Source organism: Pteronotus mesoamericanus, unplaced genomic scaffold, assembly GCF_021234165.1.
Source record: "Pteronotus mesoamericanus isolate MK-2021 breed Mesoamerican mustached bat unplaced genomic scaffold, CSHL_Meso_final contig_130, whole genome shotgun sequence".
NCBI classification, from domain to species: Eukaryota; Metazoa; Chordata; class Mammalia; order Chiroptera; family Mormoopidae; genus Pteronotus; species Pteronotus mesoamericanus.
Window position 1 is genome coordinate 5622621 of NW_026555060.1, and position 11588 is coordinate 5634208.

The 11588-nt window shown below is 44.7% G+C and overlaps 2 pseudogenes; both read right to left on the bottom strand.

Moving 5' to 3' along the window:
* Positions 1 to 5839: 5839 nt before the first annotated feature.
* LOC129084033 (ubiquitin-like protein 5) lies at positions 5840 to 6051 on the bottom strand (annotated as a pseudogene).
* A 3797-nt stretch (positions 6052 to 9848) lies between these two features.
* LOC129084043 (DNA/RNA-binding protein KIN17-like) lies at positions 9849 to 10997 on the bottom strand (annotated as a pseudogene).
* Between the last annotated feature and the right edge of the window lie 591 nt (positions 10998 to 11588).

Here is an 11588-nt window from a genome sequence, read left to right on the forward strand (position 1 = left end):
CTAGACTGTCAGGGGTTGAGCCTGGTTTGACCACTCACTATCTGACTTCATTAGTTGTTAACTAAAGTGTTTCTGCCTCAGTTTCTTCATCTGTATAAAGGGATCAATAACATTAGCTACCTGTGATGGATATGAAAATGTGCTGCCTAGACGGCCAGCTACCTAGATGTGAGTGCTGTTGGCACACAGCCTTTAGCTGATAGCCTTTTCGGGCCTGCCCACCTAGAGAGCAGCCTGACTCAACGTCATGCCCTGTCCAGGCGGTCCACATCTAATGACTAATTAAGGTGGAAGGAGATATAAAGGCTTGGTCACTTTGATCCAAAACAAGATACCAGAAATAGATCAACCCCTGTGGGGTTGGCTGAGGATGCTTTGTGGCTCAATTCCCTCCACCCAACCTTGCCTCCTCCCCTCCTCCTCACCCTGCCACGGGCATTGACCCCAAAGGCACTTCCTAATCAACACCCTCCACTCCAGCCCTTGTCTCAGAATCTGCTACCTTCAAAACACCCACTGCAACACCAACTGGGGTTACTGTGTATTGAGTGACAGGACAATACATGATAAAGAATTTGGAACAGTGCCTGGTATGCAACAAATAAATATTGGCTATAATTATTATTATTACCTTAGTTTTGTCCCTACCCTCTTACTTCCCTGCTGAAATAAAACTCAACTATTTATTTCACTATTATTGAGTTACTGTGATGTACTGAGTTTTGTACAGGCACTGAAGATGCAAAAGGGAATCAAAACACAGGTCTTACAAGGAAGACCTCATACTCTAAAGAGAGAGGTACACATATCAATTACCGTTCAATGGAAAAAGCACAACAGTAGAAATATGTCCAAGGTCCTGTGCTAGTGTCCTGGCCTTGCCTCTGGATGGATTCTGTAATCTTCCAGAAAGAACTAGAAAACTGGTGTGATTTCAGTCATTCCAGAGAGGGCCTGATCGTCCGTCCTATCCCTGGTGCCCCTCACGTCACTATTTCCCTCTTGCTCATTCTGCCATTCCCATTTCTGGAAAGACTTTTTTTCTTTTCTTTTTTTTTTTTTTAAGCTAAAGACTTTGAGTCTGGATAAAATGCAAGTATCTCCAACAAGGTTTACACCTTCAATGGGATTCAGAAACTGTGGTTTGGGCCCAGGGCTGAGCACCTATTCATTGTGAGGAGAGTTTTGGACAAGCCACATGTGTTATTTTGGGTACCCCCAGGAAGCAGATGAAGACAGAGTGCAATAGATTTATTGAGGGGGACACTTATGAATGAGAAAGGGAGAGGAAGGAGGGTTGGGCAGGGAGAGCCTGGGATTGTGATGCGGATCTGACAAGTTTCAGCCAACCCGAGATGTAGGATCACGAGTGACCAATTAGAAGAACCCCATGTTGGGCGGAAATGGCCAGGCCTCGCACCCCCGGTGCACAGTCACTGCCTGAGGATTATTCAAGAAGAACGTGGCTTTAGCTGCAACGCTGCTGCAGCAGGAGCCTGACAGCGACTGCCGTCCTTGCAGCGGAATGGCAGGTTCTCTCTGGAGGTTACATCTGTGTGTTGTACCTCCAAGCTGCTAAGCCACATAACCTTTCTGATAACTAGCTTTTTAATCTGAAAAGGGGAGATACCGAGAACTGCAAAAACTTTTGACCAGAACAGTTCATTCAACTCCTTGCACTAAGAGACTCAGCTAAACTTCTGCTCAGCTTTGAGCAGACTAAGGCAGTATCCCTGGGACGACCCAGTCTCCTTACAAGTCCCTTTCTGGAAAAGCTCAGAATTCACTGTTTATTCTACCAACACCTGACAGCCCTTTCCTAGGACATTTATGAAAAAGGGCTTACAATTGTGAAACTTTTTCTGTCCCTTAGAGATGTATATGTATTTCCTGTAACTCAGGGGTATTTTTCTCAGGGATCTGAAAGCTATTCCTGTGAAATATAGTCATCAGGAAGGATAGGGCCTCTGTCTCCCAGTCTCCATGGGAGACTTCCATAATTGCCAGCTTGTAGACATAGCTGGCCTATCACATTGACACTCACCAACTTTCTGTGATTTTTCATTGAGCTGACACTTGCTTCCCCTCCCTTAACCCTCATCCTCCCTTTGAAATATCCAGTCATATGTGCCCAAAACCTGAAAGGAAATCAGCTCTTTCCTCTGATCTCGAGAAGGTGTCACTAAAGGGGATAGAGGAAGCATAGACCCCAAAAGCTGGACTCAGAAAGTAACCGCTGTATGCCTTCTGTTTGGTCCCAGGTCACAGTTCACACACCTCCTAAGCCACCAGAACACTGGGACTCCTTTAAATAGGATGTGGCAGGCAGCAACTGCAGAGCCATCCCTTGCCCTGGGCAGGCAATAGCCTTTCCACACAGTGTTGGAGAAAGCCCTGCCTGCAGTTATAACTGCCTGGCCCAAGCTCTTGTCCCATCTTGCACATTAAAGAGGAGCAAGGTTGACGTGTCCCATGAAGGAAAGGCGTTCAAAGGCTAGACAGGCTGCCAACTCTCAGAAGTGGTGCTGTGCCTGAACTTGGGGCCTGGCTGCAGGAGCAGACATTTATCTTGGTTGCTCCAGGGAAGACTTTCATGCTATTTTTTGGGTGGGGCATTGGGGAGAGGGAAGGAGGCGAACATGACAGGGAGCCACGTAGTACCTGCCTTTGCTCCTGTATTGTACCAGCTGCCAGGGCTCTTCCCTTTCTGTCTCTCTCTCTCTTTTTTCCATTATTAATTTTTCTAAAATTGGAAAGACTTGAGTACATAACTTTTATCCTAAACTTAAAAATCCTAATCAAAAGCTCATCCATTATGTTTTCATTCTAATGCCACAAATGCCTTCATGGTTGATATGATATACATCACCTGCCAGCTGTTGTCACAGAAGTTTCTATTTTTCACATAGCTTCATCTTACACTACACAGCTTTAAGGCACAATCACGCAGCTGCTGAACAGCTGTTGCTTGGCCTTAGGGCAGAAGTCCTGCCTGAGGTTCCATGACAGAGTTCCTTTACGTAGTTTGCAGGACTCTGAGTTCAGAAATAGACAGGGCTGCTTGAGCAAGAAGAGCAAAGGTCCAATGAGAGGCCCTTCTTCTTTGCCCAGGGGGTGGGGAGAATGCTGTGCCTGCTTTCCCAGGGCCCACCCCAGCACGTTCTCGGGACTGCTTCCCCTCCCTTTCTCTGTGCTGTTAGAAGCGCATGAAAGAACATCTTTTTTCATACACAGAGAAGAGCAGAACTAATTATACATTTCCTCAACTCATTAGTGCCCACTACTCTTGGTTTGTTTAAATCAATGAGATTGTCCACTTTTGAAGGGAAAATAACTTACCATAGTCAAAGCAATCAATTATGCACAATAGACAGTTGTTATTTTATCAATAGGCAAGAAGCTAGCGAGGGCCCTGAAATGCTAAAGAGGGACCCGGCTGGCGTCAGGAAAGAGCTCACGGTGACAAACGCTTTCATGTGGTCGTCAGATTTAAGACAAGAACCTCAGCTCTGCAGGCCTAGAGCTAGAGTCTAACGCATGGAGTGAAAGAGTCTTTTAGTGGAAATAAGTGAGGGTAACAACTAATTAATTTAAACAAGAGGAAATGTTAGTGTCATGTCCCTTCCGCCAGCAGAAGAGATGAGAAACTAATTGTAACCTGAGAATCCACACTTAAAATGGACAGAGAATACACAGTGGGTTTGGTTCTATGCATTGCCCAATACAGACTTGATAAAATACAGTGCACATCTTGTCCCTGAGCATCTTTCTCCAGTTACGGTGATGGGAGTTAGTTTGTATTTGTTGTTTGCTTGTTTTTTACTCTCCCTAGCCATTCATTTCCATTGTTACTACAGAGAGTTAATATCATCCATTACATTTTGAACTGATTCTATTATGGAAGACTGCAATTCCTTTATAGAGACCTTCTATCTTTTCTCAAGTACTGAGGGCCCCTAAGCAGTCATTTCAAAACCTACCTTACCATTCCACATTCCAGAAGAGCTTTTGTACTAAGTCTTGGGAATTTGGTAGTATTATTTTTCCAGTAGACTTTATAGTATATTTATAGAATTGTAATTTTAAAGGTAGTTCAGAATTGTCATATACATCAGGTTTTTTAAACAAGTACTACATGTAGAAGATGCAAAGATAGACACACAAACTAGTTTTCTTTCAGTGATAATGAAGACAGAAAAAACAAAGGGTTTAGGAAGAGGGAACACACAACACTGACAGGAATGTAAAAAATCCCATGAAGGAAGAAGCAAGAGGAAAAGGAAAAAACTACAGTGGACAGGAGATGCTTAAAAGCAGGTGCATGAGGATTAAAATATGGGAGAGAGAAGAACAAGCGGGTGGAAGCCAGTGAGACCAGGCAAATTCAGCATGGGACAGCTGTCGGAAAAAGCTTGGATGAAAAGTGAGGAATCTTGGGATTTAGTCCCGTGTCTGTCAAAGCTGTCTGACCTAAGCAAGTTACCTTGTTGTTCTGGTGCTAACTTTCCTCGTTGTAAAATGATGGGGTTGAGCCAGGTGTCTTTCTGAGGTCCATTGCAGCTTTGCCACTCGCATTCCTAAACTTAGAAGAAAATGCTAAGCAACTCAAGACTCCTGTCTTCTGGGGAAATGTTTGTTACATCCAAGACTAGAGGACTGCCATTATTTCTAGTTGTCATCATTTCTTAAGATTACATTTAGTCCACAAGCCAGTTGACTCTGCCTTAAACTTTGGATTACATGTAGTCAAGTCTGTCCTGAGCTTGGTTAATTTTTACTTAAAAGGATAGAACTGATAAATGACTGTTTCAGTAATTACGGTGGGGAAATAGAATAAAAAGCATGACTGGATGCAAATGAGCACATTCAGCACAAATACAGTCAGAAACCAAGACAAGGATGACAACTTCAGTACAGACACAGTGGAAATGTGCTGAAAGTATGCCCTGTGCAGAAATAGTCACCATTGGGGCAACTCCGTTATTTTTCAAGCCCTGGTGAGAGAGAAGCCATTTCAGGCCGACAGCGCTATCAGCAGACGGGATCTGAGGGTGGCACCAGACAGTGCCCAGCAGCACTGATCAGCAGAAAAGAAGCCACATCCATATTGAATATCCAGTGCGTGTAGAGAGGCTATGCTGGTCTGAAAACTCTCTGAAGTTGTAACTTGTGGAGGATGGAAAGCTTAGAATATTTAGGTTGTAAAAAGTCCTGGTGAGTGATTCCCTATTTCTTGGTTTACATCTCATCTGTTCTGACTTCATTTCCCCATCTTTCTCATTCCATGAGCTTCTTGGGTGAGTGCCTGTGTCTTCCTTTTTGTCTGTCCAGTATCTCCTAGAGCCCTGTCACATAGTAGCTGCTTAGGAAATGAAGGTTGAATGAACAAATGAAGCTACCTGAGGGTTCCTTAGAGGAAGTTATGCTCTAGAACTATATTATTTTATTTATTTACTTATTTTTATCCTCACTCAAGGACAGTTTTTCATTGCTTTCAGAGAGGAATGGTGGGGGGAGGGGGGAGAGAGAAGCATCAATAGGTTGCTTTCTCGTTTGTGTCGAAACCAGCGATAGAACCCACAGCCTGGGTATGTGCCCTGACCGAGACTGGAACCCCTGACCCTTTGGTCTCGGGGAGGACATTCCTACCAACTGAGCCACACCAGGCAGGGCTATTTTATTTATTTTTACCTTTTTTATTTTTACTTTTCTGCTTCTAAGTTTTTGTTACCATGCATTTTTAAAAACAAGACCCCGGACCCGCGTGGAGGGTGAGAATGGAAGAAGAGGGCGGGGCAGGACCGGCAGGGCATTGAGGTAGGATTCTACTCTATTAGTACTAAAGCTCCAGGTTCATCCCATCGTGGATTTCACAATCCGTCAGAGAAACATGGTCCTTACAAATTGTGCACCCCTTCTTTAGGATGCTCTTGTTCCAAGCGGTACCCATTTGCGCTGCGATCAGCTTCCTAAGGTCCCCATGATGCCATCCTTACTGAGCTTCACGCAGACCGTCTTCCCCAGGCGGTCTTTGCAAACCACCTCCATCATCCTTTCTGGAGCGCCAATCCCCTAGAACGTGCTGGCGCCACAACCTCTTTGATGGAGAGCAAAGCCAAAGCCAGAGCTGATGCTGACAATCGGAAGCTGAAATGTGCAGCCAAAAGCGCGGGTCCCTCCAGCCCGCCCCTCCACCCCTGCCATCGAATACCTGGCCCAGCTTCTCCCACTCCCAGCTTGCTCCTCCTCTGGTGGCCTTGGGGGTCCCCAGCCGCTGCTGTCGGGTTTCTAGACTTGTGGCCCTGATACTGCAGGTCTGGTTCCCCAGGGCTGGTGGGACAGAGGTGAGAAGGTGTTTCTAAGGAATTAACCTCACAGGGAGATTCGATCATAAACTCCTAACTGGGAGGTCATGGTGGCTAATCTCCTCCCAGCTGATGCTGTTTTAAAGACATACATCAGGACCCTATAAGAAGTAAAAGGGAGTGGCGTTGAGGCTTGTTCGGAACTCTGGGAATTGAAATTGTAAATTCAACACATTTTTAATAATTATCTATCTATCTATCTATCTATCTATCTATCTTTATTTTCATTGTGGATATTAATAGAGATGTCCCCATTTTCCCCTCCTTTCCCCACTTCCACCCTGCCCCCACTCCTCCCCCCTCCCTCGGGCCTTCACCACGCTGTCGTCCATGTCTATGGGTTATGCATGTATGTTCTTTGGCTAATCCTGTCACCTTCTTTCATCCAGTGCCCCTCCCCTCTCGCACCTGACAGCTGTCAGTTTGTTCCATGTGTTCATGCCTCTGTTGTTATTTTGGTCGTCACTTTATTTTGTTCATTAGATTCCACATGTAAGTGAGGTCTTATGGTAGAGAGCAGGTACGTGGAGAATTTCCTTAAAGAAAAAATAAAACAAGCAAATGAATGAAGAGAAAAGAAAACAGAATGTCTTCTGGACCCCAAGGTGGGGAAAACGGGGCTTGGCTGTAGCACTCCATGTTGGAATCAACATGCTAAGAAAGCAGAAACCAACAGACTAGGGATGATTTGATGGAAAGAGGGAAACAGGAGTCAGAGGATCAGAGATTGACTTTGCCGTTGTTAACCAGTGCAGTCTGGGGGCATAGATGTCCCTTCTGAAAAGAAGAGAGAAAAGTACCCCCATTAGGAATATCCTCACAGTGAAAATGGTTTAGTCAGAGAAGTCTAGCTTGTTCTGATCCTATATTCTTGCAGCACGAATATTTGATATCCACGGGCACTTCCTTACAGAGAAGTTATTCAGATGTAACCATTTGCCATAGATTCTCTAGGAAGCAGATGCAGAGCTGGAGCTTGGAGCACAGGGGTTTATTGTGGGATGGTGGTGGGCAAGGGCCATGTAAGAAAAAGGGGGAGGAGGAGAACAATACCGGGCAGGCAAAGTCTTGAGACCACAATGCAGACTCGACACTTGTGAAAGGAAACAGGAGGGAAGCAGAATTGGACAGGAGAGCATTCCGACTGTGCAAGGGATCTGAACGAGTCTGTAACAAGCTCTGGAACAAAGATTAGAGGAGTCCCACGCAGGGCAGACAGGGCCAGACCCTCGTGCTTCCCAGCTTGCACGGGATTGGCCGGGGGCCTCCTGGGAACAAGGTGGCCCCAGCTTGAACACGCAGCATATCCTGGAGGCACTGTGGCTAGAAGCTCTCCGCCAACTGCTCTCCTTGATGCCGAACAAGCTGCCACACTATTAAAAGCTGACCCTCACTATAGAATGTGGCAGGAGAGTTAGATGCTTGCTTTCCCAGCCTGCCTGACAACTGGAATGACTACATGACCCAGTTCTTGCCACTGGTGCTTCTGGGAAGCTAACCACGTAAAAAGACAAAATTTTATAAAAAGAGAGTATTCTCCCCTCCCCAACTAGCCATTGGTTTCCTGATTTTAAAAGCAGCGTCGATGTCTGGGGTGGCAGGGCCTTGTTACTGGGAGGCCATAAGCAAACATGCTATGGCATGTTTGTCATAGAGTTCCTCAAGAGTTCCTTGAGGACAATGATAAGACTGCTTTCTCTTCCTATTGAATAAACTGTGAAAAATGTTGTTATGGTTTAATCTATTGGTTTGTTTTCATTTCAAGTGAAGCTAACTGACACACCTCTTGCCTGATTCCCATAACTTACAGCACGAATATAAAAATTCCCATATTGTAGATCTTAAAATAAGTTGGCTGAGTTGGCATTCTGCTCTGTATAGCCATTTCTTATTACTTGGGTTAGAATGAGCCCATCTTTGTGAAATCAGTATCCACTGAGTGCACCGAGAAAATAGTGTTAAGGTCTGAAAAGCTAAAGACTAAGCCTGGAAAAGGGTGTCATTGTGTGGTTGCAAGCCTCACGGGGAGCCTTAGAGTTTAGGAGACAGAAAATTCACTCTGAAAGAAGATACCAGTGGGCATGCCCCAGGGTGGATGAGTGCTGGCTTCTTCGAGGGGATTTATCTGCCATCCCACGTCTGGTATTTCAGGGGAGGTCTCAGGGGAGGATCTCAATAGACTATTTGTTAGCTTTTCCAGGTGTATCCTTTCAGGGTGGTGGTGTACACTGATTGGTTGGTGCTGTGGGCAAGTCGTTAGCCATTTCGGCTGGTCTTGAGGTCCCCTGCCTGGTTTTGCTGCTTTTTTTGGCCTGGGGCTGAAATACCGCAGAGGCCCAGGTGTTTGTGTCTCTCAGGGAAGAGAAGCTCAGCAGAGGGTTAGAACTGAATGACCAGCCAGGTGCTAGGGGAGGGAAGGCCACCCTGAGGACGAGGTCCCCACCCGTTTTGCCCTCTGCTAGACGCTCAGGGGCTTTCTGCCCTGGTTATCTTCTGTATCTGTTGCTCAGCCAGTTTGTTCATCTGTCTGTCTGTTTCCTCATTCCACTTGCCATGGAATTTTCCTAGCTCCTTACTGCCCTGCCTTTTATTATACTCTAATCGGTATTCTTGAACGTCTTAACGTTTAGAAAACTGTTAGTTATTCTTGCCCTGGAGAAAAACTATTGAATATTTTCCACTTGCTCTTCCAGATCTCCTCCCAAACTCTGTCCACCCTGCTCTGTGCCCTGCATGGTTGACCCATGTTGGTCAAATTATTGGTTCCTTTGTCCTCCGGCTTCTGGGAGGTTTGGCACCTGAAAGGCAGTCTAAGGAGACTGGAGAATGGGAGGAATGTTATTTTTTTTCCCCCTCAGTTCCAATCAGGCCAGGTCACGCAGGTTGGATTCATATCCACTGAAGGCAATACGGCCAGTGAGTTGGTCCTCTTGGGCAGCGAATCTCTGAGAGCTATACTCTCTCCTTGCATCTTCAGGCCCTGCTGTAGCTGGCCTCAGGGATGCTTTATGTTCTTCTTTTTTACTTTATGATTCTAAATTTTCTTATATAAAACACTTTTTATACAAAAGATTGTTACAATAACAATTTTTTATTGAACATTTAAAAAATAAAGGAACTACTATAAAGAAAGTAAATATAAGAACAAATTACATAGTTTTGATACTTCATGTGATATAATTAGATTTTTATTTTATTTTGTTCTATTTTTTATTTTTAAAAAATTTTGTTGTATTTTTTCCATTTGTCCTTCTTATACCTGCCTCCCCCGACAGCTATCGCCCCACTTTTGTCTATATCCCTGAGTTCTCTTTTTTCCCTTAAAAAAAAAAGAAACAACCTAACTGAACAACTATACAGTAATATTTAAATAAAGGCATTTGTTTCATACAAAAGACACACTCTCCCACAGTAGAGTCTCCTAACGCTGTGGTGAACACAAATTCAATGTTAGGATTTTAATATGTTAACACATTTTCAAACTCAAGCAAGTTTAGAAACATCTTCATATAGAATTCCTTCAACTTGACTTCCTTTTAGAGGGCCAGTTTCCATGACTATAGTAGCTGAAAAGGTCTTCTCGTTGCTGGATTCCAAGGCACGTTCACTTCCTCTGTAGCCTCTATTTAGAATGAGAATTCTTTTTCCTGGTGCTGGAATTGCTTTTTCTAAATGAGTCTGGTCAAGTTTCAGCTCGTCTCCAGAATCCATCATCTTCACAACTGCAGTATATTTGTCAATTGCTTCCTTAACAGTGCCCTTTTTCTTACGATATTTCTCTTCAAGTTTTTTGGTTATAATTGTCAGGATGATTTCAGGTGGTAGCCAGCAGACTGTTCAGGCAGATCTTTTCTTTCCCTCTTCAAGCTCCATGATTTCATCAAGTGCAGATTTTTCTGCTTTTCTTTTGGTTGAGCTCTTGGAAGAGTGTTCCCATTTCACTGATGCTACAGTCTCAATTGCCTTCAGTGCACTTGATCCCAAAGAACTTGACTTGCAAGAAATGGCTGTTGAGCTACATGTTTCTTTATTGAAATTAAATGTTGACTTTCTCTTCATTGTTTTCCCTGATTAATTCTGTAAAAACAGGGCCTCCTGTTCTGTCCCTTCCAGACATCTTTTCATTTGCTCTTCAATAACTTTGGCAGTTTTTTCTTCATCATCAAAGGCCCCACTTTTTCTTTTTCTCTAGTTCCAGTTGCTGGAGGATCATTTCTGGGCCCCTGCCTATGCACTGAGTACATCCCAGCCTTTTGGTGTCTCATTCACTTTGCGCAAGCCTTCTTTGCCCTTCCCACTGAGTGGCATTCTTACAGTTGTGCTCTCTGTGGTGGATGTGCTCGTTACAAACCAGGTGTGTGTTGTGAACTCTCTTCATGCCAAAGTGTCTCCTGAGAGGTTCTAGAAAGTCATTTTAGAATTGCTCTGAAAAATAGTCCATAAACTGCTGAGGATTCTTTGAAGCCAGCGGAAGTTGTCTCTGATGCAATTGGGACATGCGCTGACACTTGCAGCCATTCTCATCCTGGCCTGCTTCTGGCACATCTGGCAATACCAGGGCAGCTTCTGAAGCCTCTTGGATTTCATCCTGTTGGCGATGGCTGCAGGGGTAAGAAAATCTCTCTTCCCCATCGCGACCACAGCAGCAATAACTTCCCGGAGCCCAGGGGTCTGCCACCGAGAAGCCAGGAGAGGGGCTGGCAAGGGTGGGCGGGACGGCTCATCCCACCCTCACCCCACCTCCCAACCCCACACTGCCATTTAATTTTTTCTTACAAGTTTTCCTTACCTTGCCTATACCTTTGTAAGTAGTTGCACATCATACTTGCCTGAATTGCACCATTTGAGCATACCTGCTGTTTCTATACATAGCAACCTAGCCATTTATTCATCCCCTCATTTAAAAAAAATATTTATTTTTAGGGAAAGGGGAAGGGAAGAAGAAAGAGAGTCAAAGAAACATCGATGGACCCAGGTCAGGGACCCAACCTGCAACCTAGGCACATGCCCTGACCGGGAATCAACGCCCGCAACCTTTTTTGTGCAAAGGCCATGCTCCAACCAACCGAGACACCTGGCCAGGGCTGGCGTGCGTTTTAAACTGACAGCACATTTCAGTCCAGAATAGCCACATTTCAAGTACGCAATGGCTAGTGTTTGTGGTGTTGGACTAGATTAAAGAAAAGGTAACTTCAGGGTCTACTAGTTCCCTTAAACTTTATC